Source organism: Melospiza georgiana, chromosome 5 (genome assembly GCF_028018845.1).
Source record: "Melospiza georgiana isolate bMelGeo1 chromosome 5, bMelGeo1.pri, whole genome shotgun sequence".
NCBI lineage: Eukaryota > Metazoa > Chordata > Aves > Passeriformes > Passerellidae > Melospiza > Melospiza georgiana.
The window spans coordinates 8,085,198-8,104,092 of record NC_080434.1 but is presented as its reverse complement, the minus strand read 5'-3'; the positions used below and the strand labels follow the sequence as shown (position 1 = coordinate 8,104,092).

Below are 18,895 nucleotides of genomic sequence, written 5' to 3'. Positions count from 1 at the left end.
AGGGAGCAGTTAAAGTGAACATTGCTTCCAAAGACCTCTAAACATCAAAACTAGCAAAACTAAGAGAACTATAAGCATTCACTGAAAATGTGACTCCTCCTTCTCTAGAGAGCTTAAAGGATACTGTAGTCAGATGCAAACTGAAGACAGCCCAATCGGGGGAAAAAATTGTGATTTTCTACCTAACCTTTCCACTTAAACTGTTTGGGATTAATTTCTTACAGGCAGTTCTATTGAACAAGCTATTGAAGATATTTGGTAAACATCTTCCCACTGAAACAGTGATTATAACAACAAAACCGTAAGTCAGAGGGCTTTGACAAATAACAAAAACTTCCATCGAGTCCCTAAAGAGACTGGAGTCATTAACATTACAGGCACAACCCTTGGCAAGAGAACAACTAGGAACAAAGAAGAATTATTACTAAGAGAACAATAAAGTGGTTTAGATACATCAAGATCAATTAGGCATTAGTTTTAATATAGCCTAAAGTTAAAAGCTGTAAAACAACAGAGAATTTTCCCATTTGCATCATTTAAAGTTCACAGCCCAAGGAAAATACCATGTATAAAGAAACTAGAGAGCCTTCTGTGAATTGTGTGTCAATTATCTAATTACCTTTGATAACATCAGGTGCAAACCTTCAAGGAAAAAGCTTTAAAGAGCTCTTGCAGGTATGGGTGTATTAGGAGAGTAATAAGACTTGTTGCAGGGACAAGAGAAAGGAGGAGGAACTGCATCTTGAGAGACAAGAGTTACTGGAGCATGTTTATCAACTCCAAATGCAGCTTCTCAGCTTGGGAAGAGAGACAGGGAGACTGGTTTCTGCTTTGACTCTCACTTCCAGGCTGAGATGCTGTCATGTGTTCCTGCTAGTCAAGAAGGAGAGAATCCAAGCCTGGCTCCTACCTCCTGGCCTCACTCCTTCCTCTGCAGTGTCTGTGGATGAGGAAGAGTGAGAGCACTTTGAGATCCTGGTGCCTGGGCAGCTCCTTGCAGAGGCAGCAGGGCTCTCTGACTGAGGAGGTCAGGGACAAGATCTCAGCCCACAGACACAGCTCCACCTTAGGGCTTGCATAGGGCAGCTGCCCTTGAACTCCCATCAAGAAAAGCCTGGCACCACCAGCTTGGGCAGTAGCTCTGAACATTAGCTGCTCAGTGGTGGTGCTTACATCCCTGCTTCTCTGACTGGTCATTCCCTGCGCCAGTTGGAGGAGTGCTGCCTGTCTGCACGATGGGAATTGCTTTGAGGTCTGGCCAGCATGCTGCCCCAGCCAGTTGGGAAGATGTGTCTGCACTCCTGGTCAGCACTACTATCTGCCCTCTGATTTTTGAAGGGAAATTGTAGTGACTTCTTCAGCTGGAAGCCTTGGTGAGTAGATGCAGAAGACGGTGTCTGGTGGCATGTTTGTATTTGGATGATTGCTCTAATTAGCTCTTTTTTTTTCTTTTAATATGAGGGGGGAAAACACCGGGGCTTTTAAGTGTTTTTTTCTTCTGCTTAAGTGATTCTCAAGTGACATTCACCACTGTTTTAATTAAACATGCCTCCTGATTTAGAACTGATAAGCTTCTACTTCAAGGAAATGCCAGGGTAAATTTTATTTTGGCAGGGGGAGGCAAAACTGATAAGTAGAAGGATAGTGTCTCCTAACAGTCAGAGAAGTGAGAAGAGTTCAGAAAGTGCAGCAAGGGGGGTCTAACCCCAGTAGTAGCACCTGCAGACCAATCCCTCACAGCCCTTTGCCACAGAGGTTGGCTCTGTAGCAACTGCCTGAACTAGAGGAGAAGATGTGCACTTTGTCTGGATTACTTGGTTATTGTCATCTCCTTGGTGCTTCCCAGAACCCTGATGGAGAGCAGGAAACCAGTCATCATGGGCATCCCCCTGAAGTGCCTCCCGAGGCCACCCCACATGCTTCAGGTGACCCAGGAGGGCCCATGCAGGCACCACCAGCACAGGAGACTGCAGTCAGGGGCTGGAACTGCCAGCTCCTCATCAGTCCCACATAGCAACAGACCATGTCAAGGATTTATATAAAGCTTTTGCAAGGACATGCTCAGGGTTGGGGTTTTTTCAGCTCTTTCACTCGGGGTCTTGTTTGTACCTCCTCTTTAGTGACCAGCTGAGCCTTCTCCGTGTTCGTGACAAGAAACCCACATTTGTGGCTCTTTAAGGTTGGACCCTGATTCCTCAAGGACTGGGACACACAACTGACATAAGAGCACACCAACCAAAAATCAGGTCAGTGATTAAACTTCTTGATGTTGGCAAGTCAAGTGGCAGTATCAGAAGGGAGGTCATGATGTCATTTGCAGTTGTAGACCTGAGAGTAAGAAATGTCAATTTAACTCTCCCTGAGACTGCAGTTTTTGAGAGGGGAAGGTGGGGAGGCACAGCTTTTCTGTTAAGAAATGTATCTGTTGGTTTAGGAGCTGCCAGTAAATGAAAAACAGCAACAGTAGATATCATGTTCTGTGTGACAGGTACTTTTAGTATAGGGAGTATTGCTGAATTTCTGTTCCATGGGAAAAAATCTTTCTCTTGCATTAGATCTTCACCTGACCCATTACTGAGATAATCTTCATCCAGCTTACACCTAAAGACTGGAGCTGTGGTAATAATTCTCACAAGAGTCTTGTCAATGCATATGAGATGAAATTAAGGAAAGTCTAGTCATGAATAAGGTCTATGTTTTCAGTTCCCCTGAGAGCTTCCATCAAGCAAAACTATTTCCCTTCTAAAGAATATATTTGAAGAAGGGGAACTAAATATTTTTCTATTATTTGCCTGCTGGAATATTCTTTACTTGGTGTCTGAGCACAGCGGCGACTTGTACAAATATTGCAGCTCATCTTTTAAAAAAAGCATTATTATATCAGTAATAAAGAAAACAATTTGCATTTCAGATTAAGAGACAGCAGTATATCACAAAATATTTACTCTGCCCAGAAGAGCAGCAGTTTACAGACTATTTAACAGCAATTTGTGTATGCATTTAAAGATTACATCTTTTTTTAAATGAAGGTTTTTATTAGTGTGCTAAGTAGTTTTCTGTAAGTAAAAGGATCTTTGGCTTTTTATTCTGTGATAAGCAGTAGTGATTTAGATCTGAGTTTTTATAGCATGTGGCATGTGAGGCGTGTCTATCTTCTTGTGGCTGTTTTTTAGATTTCTTTTTAACTAGATCATAGTCTTATTTGCTTTTCTGGGGAGAACCAATATAAGCTCATAAGTGTTCTACTTTTAAGCAGTGTACAAAACCTAACCTCTTTGTTAGTTTAGTGATCTTACACTATTTGGTGCCATTCACCAAAGAAGAACATTTTCACTGAGAATGGATCTTGGTCCCTCTCCTTTCTCTGGTTTTCTTGAAAAGACTCAAAAAACCCAACACCAAAAATCCCAAACATATGAGACCAGAGGGGAAAAAAAGAATCAAAAAATACCTCCACAGAGCACCTATTTTTCCAAAGATTATGGAGAAGTGAGGGGAGATATGAGCAGGGAGCATAGAAAGGCTAGGAAGAATGCAGTCAGTGCATAGCCCTGGGGCAGATTCTTGGTCTTTCTGTGTCCTGTAAGCTGAGTGAACTGGAACAGGGGAATTTTGTACTGCTGTCATTAGAGTGCATCTGGTCACAAAAGTGGATTGCAGGCCTCTCTCTAAGCTTTACTGATCGTAATGGTGACAGCTGTGTGCAAGGATCAAATATGAGCTTGCTTGCATGGAGATGTTCCAATCTGCAAAGCCCCAGTGAAAGTTCTGTGGCTCTGCAGAGCAGGGTGGTTTGTGACTCAGACTGTGAACAGCAGCTGCTCATGTGGAGGGGGACAAGAAGTCTGCTAGTTCTTAATTAAATACCATTTACAAGGAGAATGCCTATTGGCACTTGGCTTCTCCCCAAAAAGATGGAGCTGCTGTAACTCCCCTTACAGGGTGCACCACCACTCACTGTTTTGAAGCACGTATTCTCAAGCCATAGTGAAGTTAAGTATAGAAGAGGTCCCTAAGTGGACCTTTTGCCTGACAAAATTCACCAAGAAGTAATTTGCTTCATAAATGCCATAGCTACCTATCTGTAGCAAAATAAGCCATATCAGAAAACCCAGGCAGCATCTGTAAATCCTCACCTAATTGCTCCATTACTTGTGGCAATGATGCCTCAGAAGAAATCCCCCAGCCTAGAGCTGGGGCTCTGGCTCCCACTGCCATGGCAACAGAAGTGCTGCCTGCTGGAAAAGCCAGCTGAGTCCAGAAAAGGTCACCAGAGTTCTTTAGAAACCCTGGGAAACCCTTTCTCCTCAAAGAAAGAGAAAGAGGCACAAGTCTGAAGCTGAAAAGACAAAATAGTTTGCCAATGGTGAGCATGCAAAACTTCCGGTTTATCTCATAAAGCATATTTTTAATGTTTTGATTGCCTTTAGGGCTATTTAAGCACTTTGCATGGTTTTAGGAGGGACCTGGAGGGTGACAGGGCTTGGGAAGCAAGGATGGGAAGATTGTGGTTTTGTTCAGTTGTCACAGCTAGAATTTATTTACAAGGCTGTAAGGACTGAGGCCTTAAGGAAAAAGCCCCAGAATTGCAAGAGCTGGCTCAAAAAGCAGAAATTGTCTTGGTTTCTGTTCTGCACTGTCCCAGTCCAGCACTTGGCAGAGTAGGTATAAAACACAGCACACTGCTTTTGGGAGTGCTTGTTACAGTACCAGATCTGAGGTTCTCAGACACAGCTTGGTCCCACCCTTTGTGACATCCTGGAGTTGTAGGAACCATTGGATCAATTTACCAGATCCCGGCAGGATCACCTTCTGAGTAAAAATCTTTTTAAAAAGTTGCAATTCTTTCAGCACCCTTTCATGCTTAAGGCTGTATATAATTGCAGGAGTTCACTCTTACCTGCTTAAAGCATTTGTGTAATGCTTCCTTAAACCTGTAAAAACTAGATCTGACAACAACTATGTTGGGAAGAAAAACATTTCTTTGTCCCCAGAAAAAGATGTATTAAAGCTGCTGGGGTTAATACAGGGAAGAAAGCGAATGCACAGCAGCAAAGGCAGCCTGGCTCACTGACCTGAAACATTGTGCTGGCCAAGGAACAAAAGCCTGACTCCAGTCACCTTTCCTTTGCCTCCCCTAAAGCAGCCATGCCAAGTCACATCACTGGGCAGCAAATGAAGCAAAAAAAAAAAAAAAAAAAAATCCACTACCATACCCCTCCCCAGACTCTCTGTGTTTAAAGGGGAGAAGTTACAGGTGCTGGATGGGAAATGTATTGAGGATTCAGACACGTCATCAGTACTGCAACCTTCTCTACTCCCAGTGCATGCTAAGCAAGCAGGTGATTCTGAATGCAGGAAAATTTTTTGCTTCAAAATGAAAACACTTTAAGATACCTACAAATGCTTGGTGTGACAATTGTATTACTAATATGTAAAGGGTTTGAAAAAGAAGTATAAAAGCATAGTTGGTACAAGGAATAGATAAAAATGAAGCCTTCTAAACACTTTAATGTGTGGAAATACTCAACAGTTCTTAACTTCTTTTTTAATTCTTTGCCTTTCTACCTGCCTTTCAGATTTTCATGTTAGTCTTGTAACCTTAACATTTTCCAGGGTCTGTAAAAGTCTGCAGCTAACAGTTTTGGTTATGTTTTTCTTCAGCAAACAGTTAATTTCAATGAATGGATATTGCTGTTTTAATTATGGAAAAGTCAATATACTTATGCAGCTTTGGGCAGCATGACAGACACAGCACAAACCTTAATACCTTGCTTATCAAATTACTTAGGCATATGTATAACTTTATGATAATAGGGTCATGGTAAAATGACTATAAACTAACTCCTGAGGAAAGTGAAAGGGAGATGAGGCCATGTGTGAAAAACTATACGTGTACTAGATAGCTTTTTTTTCCCCCTCTTCCCTCCCTTCCAGGAGGCTTGCATAGCATTCTTATTTTCCAGTTCTTTGTAATTATGTTTCCCATAGTTCATGATGAATGGCATCAGCTAACCAAAAAGCTGCTGATGGGGCAAAACCGTGGCATTCAAAATCTGGTGATATATTGAGGAAGCAGTAGCACAATATACATTTTTGGTGTGCAAGGGGCTTCAACACATGCTTTGACTAGCTCAGAAGAAAACAGCAGGATGAGATGTGGTTTCATTGTGTCAGGGGAGGTGAAGGAAGGAAAACAAGCAGTAATACATGGCTGTATCCTGGATTGCATCAGGATGTCGGATTTCAGGTTGACAAATGTCCCTCAGCACCCAGGCAGAGCACACACGGCCGCGGGTGTGGTGCAGGAGTGCCGGGCTGGCCGGAGGCAATGCAAACACTCGGGCACCAGCCGGTGCGATGGGTGAAGCCACCTCACCCTTTTGGCACGCTGATATTGCTGTGCTACAGCGTCACTGCCAAGGCAAACAAAGGGATCCGAGGTTAGACCCAGCAAACCCAGCCCACACCGCCAGCTCAGGCAGGCTGCAGGCAGTAGTTACGTGTGAGGTACTGCCAGGCAGTTTGATGGGAAATAATAATAGAGAGTATAACGGACTGTGGAATGTCAGCAATAGCTGTCTGCAAAACCAAGCATCTTAGATTAACATTTTGGGTGTTGCTAACCTGAGAAATGTGGCCCATGAGTCTACCATTTTTGATTGGAACTGAGATTTTCCATAAGATATCTACAAGTTGCTGCCACCTATCAGTGGAAATGCGGTCAGGCAAAGAACGAGAATGAGTTGCCTGTTAAAGAAACGTGTAGTGCAAATATTTTATGTACACAAATGCTAAGTGCAGAGTGGAGGCAAATTGGACAAAAACTGCAGCGTGTATCAGCTGCTGCTAGGAATGACACACCCTCAGGTTTTAAAGTTAAGGGTAGATGTTCACAAACTCCCCAAGCACAGTAACTAACTTGAAAGAGAAAAGGCTAACTGTGCTGTAAAGGATCCATGCTCCAAGCACAGTGTTTACAAGTCAGCAGCACAAAGAAACCGATTTTTTAAAAATCTTTAAACTCTAAAGAGTAAATCTTTATAGCAGTGCAAGGGAGTCATGCCCACAAATCTCATTATTCTAAAAGCTGCTTAGAAACTTTAGCCCTTAGAGTCAACATACCACAATGCATTCAGAAGTATGATTTCAGAGTTACAAATGCTTCTAACAATTAGCTAATTTAAAAATTAAAAAAAAAAAAAAGGAAAGAAGGAGAAGAAAAATTAGGATTTAAAAGGATTTACAAGGAAATAATTGGGGGAGGGTGTGTTATAAGTAAAGAAGGAGGTAATTGAAAGGGATTGAGAGGAATATTGAGAGGAATACAGTAGGAAGTGGATGTGGTTAAGGCATTCACAAGATTAGTTAAAGAAAAACATGGTAAACCTGGAAGTAAGAAGCCAAATCCTGGGACAAATGTATATAGTTTCTTTGATGTATTTCGAGCTGCATGATTTATACATACTCAGCATCTTGCCTGTGGACCTTAAGACTGATGGGGCAAAAATAGCGATGAAAGCTTATTAAAATACTACCCAAAAAAGCAGTATGCAGAATTTGATGCACAAAAGGTTCTTATACTCTCAGAGATTAAATACCTAGTCAATGGTCCTGAACAGCTGCAGGTATTTCAGCCTCAGGAGTCTTACAGAATTAAGAAATTTAACAGTAATAAAAGCTGTGACTTGCTATGCAAGCTGGTTTATTGAAAAAAAAAATTGTCACAGGATTCATTACTGCTTTAGAGATGGATTGTGAGCTTGAAACTCATTTTCAAATGTCTTCACAACAAAGCAGGATGATATGAATGCTAAAATTGGGGTGGATGAGGGCAATTTGAGGTGATGAGTAAAGCTCTGGCACGCAAATGATACGGATTCTAATTAGTGCAGATACACCTTTTGAAATTCCTGCGGGGGTTCCGTATCTATAGAAAACATATTGAAATCCTGGATAAGTAGGTTGCGTGTGCACGTGTGTGCCTGCCTGAGGTCTCAGTTTCTTCCAGGATTAAGAGACATGCAAACACATGCCCCATCCTGTAGGTGCTCTATTAACAGCCTGGACCGGCCTGTGCTAGGCAATTGAGAAAACACACGACAAGGATACACAATAGACAGTGTACCAAGCAAAAAGACAACAGAGAAGGAAAAAGCTGAACCGGGTCAGCATAACACCATGGAAACTTTGTACTCTGTGCTAAGCCTGCAGAGCTCCTAGGATCCTTTTGCATTTTTCATACTGAAATTTCAAAACCAGAATGCAAGGTAATCTCTGTCCTGATGTTAAGCAGAACCATTTCTAAGATGACTCCTACTTCATTTGCCTTGCTTCAGCGAGCCAGTGCCATGTTCAGAGCACTGTCAGCATTAAGGAAGAATAGATGAGCACTGAGAGTTTCATGCTCTTAAAAATAAACATTGTCAGCAGGATACATAAAATAATGTATTGAATTTGAAACACAACAATCACAGGAGAGTGAAGAAAACCAGATGGATCTGCTGAGGATGTCTGGACAGATCAATTTACATAATGATGTTCTTTATTTTAGAAGTTGGACAGGACAGCTTCAGATCTGAGGTTACCAACAATGGATACCAGGCCTTTATTATGTCAAAAGAAAAGAGAACCTGTATACTTCTTTTTTTTTTAGTTTGGCTCAAAGCTTATCAGGATGCTCATCCCCAGAACCCTTGAGCTTAGACTTGGTGGAAAGCTGGCTGTGTTCAGACGGCTACACAAAGATTTGTTAGCTTGATTTCTGCCACTTCTTTAGAGCTCAGGTTTTGGTGCACAATACAAGGATTGGTGTAATGAAGGCATGTGCTGTTATGCAGAGCTGAGGAACATCAAAGTCATAAACTTAGGCAGGGTGCAGGTATTCGTTGAGGACTTTGACTGTCAGAAGTTCTTGAACCATGACATCCATTTGCTGAGTGATTCTGCCTTTTGTTTGCATTTTATACCAGGTCTCAGGTTTCATCAGTGACAGACTGGTATCACCCAAAGTGCTGGAGACTTGTTTGGTCACTGTGAGAAGCTCCTCCTATACCTGTAAATAGCAGGGAGAAGGCTGTGACACCAGCTTTAGAAAGATCTGGCTTTATCTTAGGCTGTGTAACAGGTGTAAATGCTGATGCTATTGCTGGGCCTTTCCATGCACCATGGTGCACGGTGAAACACTTGTCTTCCTACTGGCAATTATTGTGGATAGTTGAATGGAGAGAATCATTTAACTGTACCCAGATAACTGACCAGGAAACTGAAATCCTGGTATCAGGAGCCTAATGAGGAATTCATAATATATAAAACTAAAACAATCTTTTTTTTTTTTTTTTTTTTTTTTTTTTTGAGGGAGAGAAAAGAATGGCAGACTAACAAAAGGACAGTAAAAGGAAAGGAACAACTAGGTGAAAGCTTTGAGTGGTCAGAGAGGATATTATTATGATATGAAGCAATTTCTAGCATTCAAGGCATGCAATGAACTGTTTTAATTTTTCAACAACAATGCAAATCGTGCAAGCACTCATAAAAACTTAAAACCTCTTTTTAAAATAATAGCATACATTTTGCATGTACTATATGTACTCATTCTCTCAGAAAGTGCAAGTTATTTATTATTCTTGTCTGAGCTAATAGTGCATCTCTGTCTGGATTGCAAAGTTTAATTAACTTCTGTAGGTGTTACAAGGAAAATTGTGCCTAGCTGAGTCTAAAATCCACATTCTTGAATGTAGGGCATTTTTAAACCAACATGACTGATAAGCTTTTTGAATAACAACTTCATGTTTTACTGCTTCATACAGGGCAATAGTGTTCCAAGTTTAGCCCCTGTAGAATCCACACAAATAGCACACCTTTCTCTCTTATCAAGATGCAATCATGAAGGCTATAGATAACTCCAACAACTGTAAGTTTTGCTCTGCTACTTAAGGCTGATGAGTTTGAAATGCTGGTCACAAAAAAGATGGTGAAAATTTAGTAGCCTAGTGGGCATTGTACATGATGGGGAATTATAAGATTAGAAAGCATTTTTGGGTCTTCATCTTGCTACCACCATTAAAGCACAGTTTGTACAGAGTCTGAACTGGATGATGAAGCACAAGAAGGGGTACATCTCCAAAGCAAAAGGACAAAGATGCTATAATCTCTCAATAATGGTAGCTGTCCCACACCCTTATTTTGGTATCTTACTTAATGCATAGCATCAGGAAGCTTATCACAGTTAAAAACACCAGTAGAAATCGAGTTCATCCTTCTGCTCTGAGTTGAGCTGCATGACTGAAATTCAGGCAGAGCAAAATATGCTTAAAGGACTCTTAGGTACAGCCACAGATTTGGGCCATGACAAAAGAAGATGTGAGTCCTTCTCCTCTGGTGAAGTCCAGTATCATAGGAGGGGACCTTGGTGGAAGAAAAATGTGAATTGTGAGAGCTTACACTAAGCTGGAATGGTTTTAATATCATATCACCAGCCAGTGTAAATTTTTCACCTGTCAAAATGACAATATTTTTTTATCTATCTGTGTTCAGGCTAAGACATTAAATGCAAGACAGCAGGATTTGGCAATTTCGCTGCATTGGCTATGGATTGCAATACACCTATTGTACTTTTGCTGCAGGTGCACTCACCCTATGTCTAGAAAATCTGCCTTCCTCCTTCTAATATGAGATAAAACATAAGATGACTTCTAAAACACGGGTGCTAAGTATGTCAGTGACCCACAGCTGCACATGTGGAGGGCAGGTAAATCTTAACTCGGGCAAAACTCGTGACTGATACAGATCTGACTGTTTTTCTGGTGATGTTCAAAAAAATTGAGAAGTTTTGCTATATGGATTTTTTTTAGTGTGTTAGTAATGAGCATTTATGAATAGCATTTCCTGCTTTAGTAATCAACTTAGATAGGAAAGGAAAATGAGTATGTGACAAATCTGCATCTTATTTACATTTTTAATATTACATAATCTTGAAGGTATCAGTAGAAGCATTTAAATGAAGGTCTTGACAACAATCCTGTACAAAATACAGTGAAAATCCTTTTGATGTTTAACTAAAGGAGATTGCCAGGACATAATTTGAGCAGTGGAGGGTGTAGTTTAAAAACATACCCCACCCACTGCAGAAATGCCTGGGCAGTTCTTTGCCTGTGTTTTAAAGTTCATATTAATACATCTCCAATAGCAGGTATTTCTTGTTCTGCAACTAATAAATTGTCTTGTCATGTAGTACTTTACCATCAGGTATAAGAAAAAATCCACTGGCTCTTTGCATAGATGAATGCATGTTTACTGAGCATTGATTCCAAAAGTCACGATACTTTTCACCCTCATTATACAAATGTGGCACTGCTTGAGACAGCCAGCACCTTGCATAATTGCATCTAAATTTTGCATTGCTAATTAACAGTCTGTTTTTAGTGTTGTGATTCTGTGCTTCACTACGGTGGTACACAGAACAAGGGTGCAGGGTGTCCTTAGTTCAGTAGGTTTCTCTGGGTTATTTTTCCAGTTGCATATCCACTGCTCCACAGTGTTGGCTTGTCCTGATTTAAGCACCTCCAAGAGCTGTTATGTGTCTTTGCAAACTGTTTATGTAATTCTAGTAGTGACCACGGCAGGCTGCAGGCTGCAGCTTAAAGTGCAAAAATACCATTTAGTTCCTTAACATTTGCTGACGTCCAGTAGGCTTTTAGGTGGAATTTTTATTGTGTTTTTTAGATCTTTCATCTTTTCTGATCTTAGTTTGATTAAGCACTTTGTATTCACATTTGGCTTGGAAAAAGGAAAAAGTATGTGATTCTTTTGAATAGCAGATTCAAACTTGGAGATGAGAAGGCTGGTAAATTTCATCCTTAAAACAACTGGGGGTGAAATCTTGGCTCTGTTTAAGTCTGGCAACATTCCAGTAATTTCAAGTGAAGCTATTTGCCTCTACTACTTCACATCCTAAGGGCTCTGTAAATTGTTGCATAAACACTATGTACTTATACAATAAAAAAAAACCACTCCCATTTGCCTTTAGAAAAGGGAAAATCTTCACCTGAGGTAAAATCTTTGCTGCCAGGTTTCTGAGGGAGAAGCTGACAGAGGTAATCCAGCAGTGATGGAATATTCTGGGATTAATTAGACGTGGCCTAGATACACAAGAGAGAGTACCAGAGCTGACCTAAATGTTGGGAGGAACAGTGCCTCTATCTCCTGCTGTCTTCTAATCAGCCCTGACACCAAAGACTTAGCAGGGCAAGTTTGGAGACACTCTTTGGATATAAACCTGAAAGAGAGGCAAATTGTTACACTCATTTTTACTCATATTATAAGTCTGCTTATTTAAATCTAAAATGTTTTGAAGACATGTTCACTTCTGTATCTTGGAGGTTAGTAAGTCATCCAGGTTTTTCAAGCAGTTAGCCAACAGTCTACAGAAGTCCTGCAGTGAATCACCATACCTTATTGAATATGAAGTTTTCCTATCATTTCTTCTTTGTCCCAAAGCACTATTTGGAGGGGAAAAGAAAAAAAAAAAACAATTAATTACACAGATGCTGTGTTCATTTTGGGATATATACAAATGTCAGAGTTGTTGATAGTAAATCAGGAACGAAATAAACTTCACTTCAGCCTAAGGTTTACAGGAGCAGCTTTCATTACTCAAAGGATCAGTGAATAGGAATAAATCAGTGATTCTTCAGTTTAATTTCAAATAATGTTAATTAGATTAGTCTTCTGCTCTATAAAGACGCTTTTCAAGTTGATATAAGTATTTTTTTCTTAAGGACAAAACTGTAAATCAACCTTTTTCCACTTACTCTGTAAACTCTAACATCTAAACCTAAGGGATGTCCCTGATTTGATCAAACTACTCAGAACAAAGATTCAGTTAAGCCAGAGTAAAAATAGAAGTAGTCTAGAGATCTCCTTCTTGCTAATTGCACACACCCGAGAATTTAGAAAAGTTTTTAATTTGACTACTCAGCCAACTAGTTTTTAAATCATTGCATTTTATCTTGAATTCACTCCAGCCAGCAGCCAAGCCCCACACAGCTGCTCACCCACTTCCCCACCAGCAAGATCAGGGAGAGAATCAGAAAGGTAAAAACCAGAGAATTCATGGACAAAATAATAAAAAAGATAAAAGCAGTTTAAGGGGGAAAGCAAAAGCCAAGCACACAAGAAAGCAAACCAAGGAATTAATTCACTGCTTCCATGGGCAGGCAGGTGCTCAGCCATCTCCAGGAGAGCAGGGCCCCATCACATCTAATGGTTACTTGGGAAAACAAACACCATCACTCCAAATGTACCTCCCTTTCTCCCTCTTCCCCACTTGATATTCTGAGCAAGATGCCATATGCTCTGGAGGGGTCACCTGCCCTGGCTGTGTCCCCTCCCCAGCATGGCACTATGGAAAGCAGAAAAGGCTTTGGCTCTGTGCAAGCCCTGCCCAGCAATAACAAAAACATCTCCCCATTATCAGCCCTGTGTTCAGCACAAACCCAAAACACAGCCCATGCCAGCCACTGGGAAGAGAATTAACTCCTCCCCAGCCAAACCCAGCACACTGGTATATATTAGAAAAAGGGTGATGAGTGGCAGTGAGCTGGAAAACTGCAGTATTTGAAGATGGATGAGATCCTGCCATTATCTCTCTTTCTTGTCGTGGGTGACTGAAAAGCAGTGGAGTTTGGCTTGCCAAGATGATGACTTTATTACAATTCTTTATTTTCATTTCAATGTCTTTTTGACATGTCTAATATTTTTTTCTCTAAAGTTGGTTGGGTTTGGGGTTTTTTGGAGAGTTGGGTTTGTTTGGGATTGTTTGGGGTTTTTTGCAGGGGGGCATTTCAGTTGGATTTCTTGGTTGGCTTTTTGGGGTTTTTTGTTGGTTTTTTGTTTGTTTTTGCTGAGCTCCAAGTTTGGGAAAAAGTTGGAAAACATACTAAAAAAAATTGAAAGAATTATCTACATTGATACCAGAGCTAAAGCTATAAAAGTTAGAAATCATTTAATTCATACCAAGTAGGGATATCTGTCTGGAGCTTTTAACCTGAGAAAAGGGAAAACTTCCCCAGAATTCTGCACTACATGGTGTACTGAAGCCCTTATGAAATCTATTTCATTATGATTCTATTTAGTAGAAGACTTGAATGCATGCAGTGTTATCCAACAGCTGCTATTGCCTGCAATTCCCACAAAACATGCTTTTTATAACAGAATCATTTCATTGAATTACTAATCAATACAACTTGGTGTCAGACCATACATAATAGAAATAATCTACTGTTTGAGAATTTCTCTCCAAATGGAAGCTTACTAAGAAAAGAGGCTGCTCAGCGTTGTGGTGTTTGTTTCCAACCACCAATAACATCAAACTCACAGTTTATAAAATCTGCAAAGAATTAAGAAACCTCAGAGCTTTCTTAACCTTCAAAAGAAGAATTCATTGCATTTCAAAAGCAATGCTTTTGTGATTCACTGCTACTAAGATCCTTAACTTGCAGTTGCCAATTTGTGATGTATACCACAAAGTTCATATGGCTAATGGCAGTAGTCTTGCTATCATTCTCTGTGGCAGACAGCACTCCCACTCCCCAGGACCCAAGTTTGAAAATCAGAGCCTGGCAGAACTCTGCAATGTTATTCAATGTATAAATCTATCTACTGGGTTGTCTTTTCCAGTAATTATTCATGGACCTTTTGTGCATTTAAGTAAAATGAGGCAGGCCACTATTTCTGGAACAGTGACTAAGCTAAGGAACAAAAAACATATCCTTGTTTTAGCATTTAGTAACTGTTGTACATCCACACTTTTCCATGTAACCAATTTTGAATCTCTTTTTTATTTGCCTGTGCAACTTCATAAGGCTTTATCTTGTGCAAATTTGACATGTTGGCTTTATTTAACTTCTCTAATGCTTTACAAATGCTTCATATCTTCAGCAGTTAGGTTTTGTTTAATTTTGAACCTCATGGCAGAATATATCCTGAAAAGAGTTGTGTCAAACTTATTGAAGGTTTATAGCTGATAAATGATACTGAATTAATAACACTCAAGTTGCCGGTTATTTATTAAACTCTCAACAATTTATCACTAAATAACAAAATTCCTAAGAAATTCAAAAATCTAATTAATCTACAGTTGTAAAATTTTCCATTTTTTCTCTCAAAGTCACTGTGGTTCTTGTTCAGACTGACAATTTCATCAAATTAACTCCACTAAAAGTCTTTTAGAAAAATAACTCAGCATCTGAAATTGTGGGTGTTTACAACATTCATTTTTTCAGCATAACAGAAATTGCAGCAACCTATTTCAATTTTCTCTGCCCTAGATTCAGGAAATGATGCAAGTTTAATTTCTGTTTGAAATGTTCAGAAATATGGCACCTTGGAAAAGGAGATTTTCCAGACCTGAGACTGGGCTGAGTATATGACTACTCATACTTTTGTCTGGCTCAAAATACAGGTAAGTTTCTCTGAAAAGTAATTTAAAATATATATATATTGCTTTTTAAATAGCAAAACTATGCTCAGAATCATTCCATTTCTTCTCCTACTTAAATGAAACACCCACGTAACAGACCATCCCATCCACTATTTTAATGAGATCTAAATCTGTCAAGAATTGTCAACACTCATCAGTGTGGATATTTTGAGGACTTGTAGGTGCAAAAGAAGTTAATTTTTTCTAGACAAAAGCGGTATTAATAACACAACATAGTTCATAAGCATTGACTGGTACTCATTATCAGAAAGGGCAGCTGGAAAAAAAATCATTTTACATTCCAATCTTCAGGACATTGGTAGAATCCAGACCAGTACAAAATAATGAGCTTGCTTACTGCTGCTGTGTGGGAAAAGAGAAGAGGAGCTAGAGGTGATGCTGCAGGAATTAAACAGACTAAGTAGGCATGACAGGAGTATGGGGGCTAAATGTAATGACAGGAACTTCATAACACATTCTTCATAAAAGTGACAGGAAAAGCAAAGGAGGCGAACAGCGCTCTGCCAAAAGCATCTATTCAAATGCTGAAACACTGAAGGATAATTTTTGGTAGGACATGCATGGCTAAACTGCTGGCTTAAAAAAAGGATAATTGAGAATTACAGGAAGAATGGTACTAAAGACTGGAGATCATGAACACAAAACAGTGAAGATTAAGCAATCATAATCTAAGTTGCAACAGCATATATTAAGTACTCCCTAGAGGTACTTGTTTGATTAAAGTATTTTTAAAACAGTCTCAGAAATTAGGAAGAATTTAAAATCCTGTACTTCAGTTCCTTTTTGTCAACTCTGAGGTGAAATATACACACGTTGTAAATATTTAGGGCATAACTTTACATTCATCATAATGTATGCCAAACTGTGCCCTTTGGATTATTCCTTGCAGTGACCACCTCATTAATCCAGAATCTCTCTTCAAATCCTTCAGTGCTGGGGGTGGTGTCAGAAGGGAGAATGAGCTTAAAATAAAGGAAGGGAGATCTGGCCAGGCAGCTCCAGCCACACATTGAGTTCCTGCCTTCAGAGATGAAAACTAGGGGGAAGGTGTGTGTTGGATTCCACCAGGACGCGCCAGGACTCCGATGTGCAGTACTAATAAATGTGCTGTAGGGCTTAGACACTGCACGAGCTTTCTGTAAGGGTCAAGGTTCCAAAGTAAGAGTGCAGGAGCAGCAAAGGCTTTGTTCAGAGATGACCATCTAAATGCAAGGTCAGGGTGGGAAAAGAGATTACATGGAGCTGGAAGGTTTCACTGGAGCAAAGGTGTTGCTTGTGTTGAGAGTATTCTGTTTAGGAAGGCAAGTTATTTTCTGCCAGCTGGCATTTTCCAACACTTTCTTTAATCAAAGCGTGACCAAGTTTGCTGTTACATGAAGGCTAGAGTACATCATGTAGGGAAATACCGCTCTTAATGAAGTGCTGGTAGTTATATCTGGAAACATTTAAGGAAAGTGTAACTGTTTGAGGTCTAGAATCCATTTGTCACGGTTTAACCCCAGCTGGCAGCTAAGCACCACACCACCTCTCACACACTCACCCCCACCAGGATGTGGGTGAGAACTGGAAGGGTAAAAGTAGGAAAACTTTTGGGTTGAAATAAAGATATTTAAATAAGTAAAGGAAAAGCTATGCACACAAGCAAAGCAAAAGAAGAAACTCATTTAGCCCTTCCCATAGGCAGGTGGGTGTTCAGACATGTCCAAGAAATCTGGTGACTTGGGAACTCAACATCACTCCAAATGTCCCCATCCCTTCCTTCTTCTTCCCCCACTTCATATACTGAGCATGGTGCCATATGGTCTGGAATATCCCTTTGATCAGTGGGGGACAGCTGTCCCCTCTCCCACTGCTTTGTGTACCCCCAGCCTCCTGTCTGGTGGGATGGGGTGAGAAGCACAAAAGGCCTTGATCCTGGGCAAGCCCTGCAACAGCAGCAACAACCAAAACATCCTGGTGTTATCCTTTCCAGCACAAAACCAAAATGTAGCCCCATACCAGCCCCTCTGAAGATAAACTCTACCCCAGCCAAAACTAGCACACCATTGCTAATTTCAAATATTTAATTTCAAACCTATTTACATTACAAAAAAAAAAAAAAAAAAGTTATGTTTTGTGCTCTCTGCACTAAGTAGAAAGATTGTCTATGTGTTGATAGAAGAAACCTCTCAAATGAGCAAAATGTGAGGTTTTATGTAGAATGAAGTCTTTACAGCAGCTTGTTGTATTATGGAACTTTGTAAAACGTGATTTTCACCTTGAGAGGTCAAAAGTCTGTAGGATTTTCCTTTCAGACATTATGTTCTGAACAAGCAGAGTAGTTTTTTGTGGCCAGGTATTCAGGACAGAGTTAAGGGGCAGATCCACATCCAGATGCTTCTCCTCTGCAAGCAACTGCATGAGGTTTTGACATTGGTTAGTGACCCTGCTCCAGGCACCATCCCCCAAATCCCCTGCAATAAGGCAACTGCATGGCTTAGGGGATTGGTAATCGGATACCTCACCTCCAGGTCATCCTAGGTCTCTGGTTCAAGAGCAGCAAGGCTTTGTAATGACTTAAATGCCATTGCACATTTATTTGGAGTCATACATGGAGAAGTGAACATATGATTTCTATATGACAAGCAGTAGGTGTCCACATACAGATACAAACATTGTGACAGTTGCCAGCCTGTTTGAAACATTTGAATGACTAAATATCAGTCTAACAGAGATCGATTAATTCTCTAATAACAGATTTGTGTTTTAATACTGCCTCTATAGTAATAGCATAATGGTTTATATATATGTATTTATATATTATGTACTTCTTTTATATATACTTATATTTTAATATATAAATTTATATTTACTTACATTTTGTAACTGAGTGAGACTAAAGCCTCTGTTTAACCCTCCATCTTTTTCTCTCCAGGTTGTAAAAGACTTTGCAAACTGGCTTTGAATAGTACTGGAGGCAATCCAAAGCCAAATTTAATTTGAGTTTTCTGTCTCAGCTGATACAAATTCTACAAGAGTGAAAATGTGTTCTATAGGTCTTCTTAGGCACTTTACTACATAGGAGGAGCTGTAAGTCCAGAATTTGAAACTTCAGCACATCCTTAACAAGGATGCAACTGAAATAAATCACTTCCAAGGTCAGTATTAATCTAATACTTCTGGAGTCAGACCGCATGGCCTGTGCGTGAGAAGAAAAAAGGTAGAAGATGCTCGCTGTTGAGGAATCAGGGCAGGCAGGTAGAGTGGTCAAACAAAAACATGACGCCTTCTCCAATCCGCTGTCATGGGTGGCTGCGGCAGAGAGAGGGGCTGGCTGGCACGAACACCCTGTCCATTGGCCCCTACTGCCTCCCAGTGGGCATCGGCTACTTCTCCTTCGGGATAAAACAAACG

General features: G+C 40.2%; 1 long non-coding RNA gene across 1 annotated transcript; it reads left to right on the top strand.

The window, feature by feature from the left end:
* Positions 1–1,038: 1,038 nt before the first annotated feature.
* On the top strand, positions 1,039–18,636 carry LOC131083436 (uncharacterized). The gene is made up of 4 exons (XR_009114447.1): positions 1,039–1,373; positions 2,121–2,246; positions 15,330–15,463; positions 18,417–18,636. It is a non-coding gene; the product is annotated as an uncharacterized LOC131083436 (long non-coding RNA).
* The last annotated feature ends 259 nt before the right edge of the window (positions 18,637–18,895 follow it).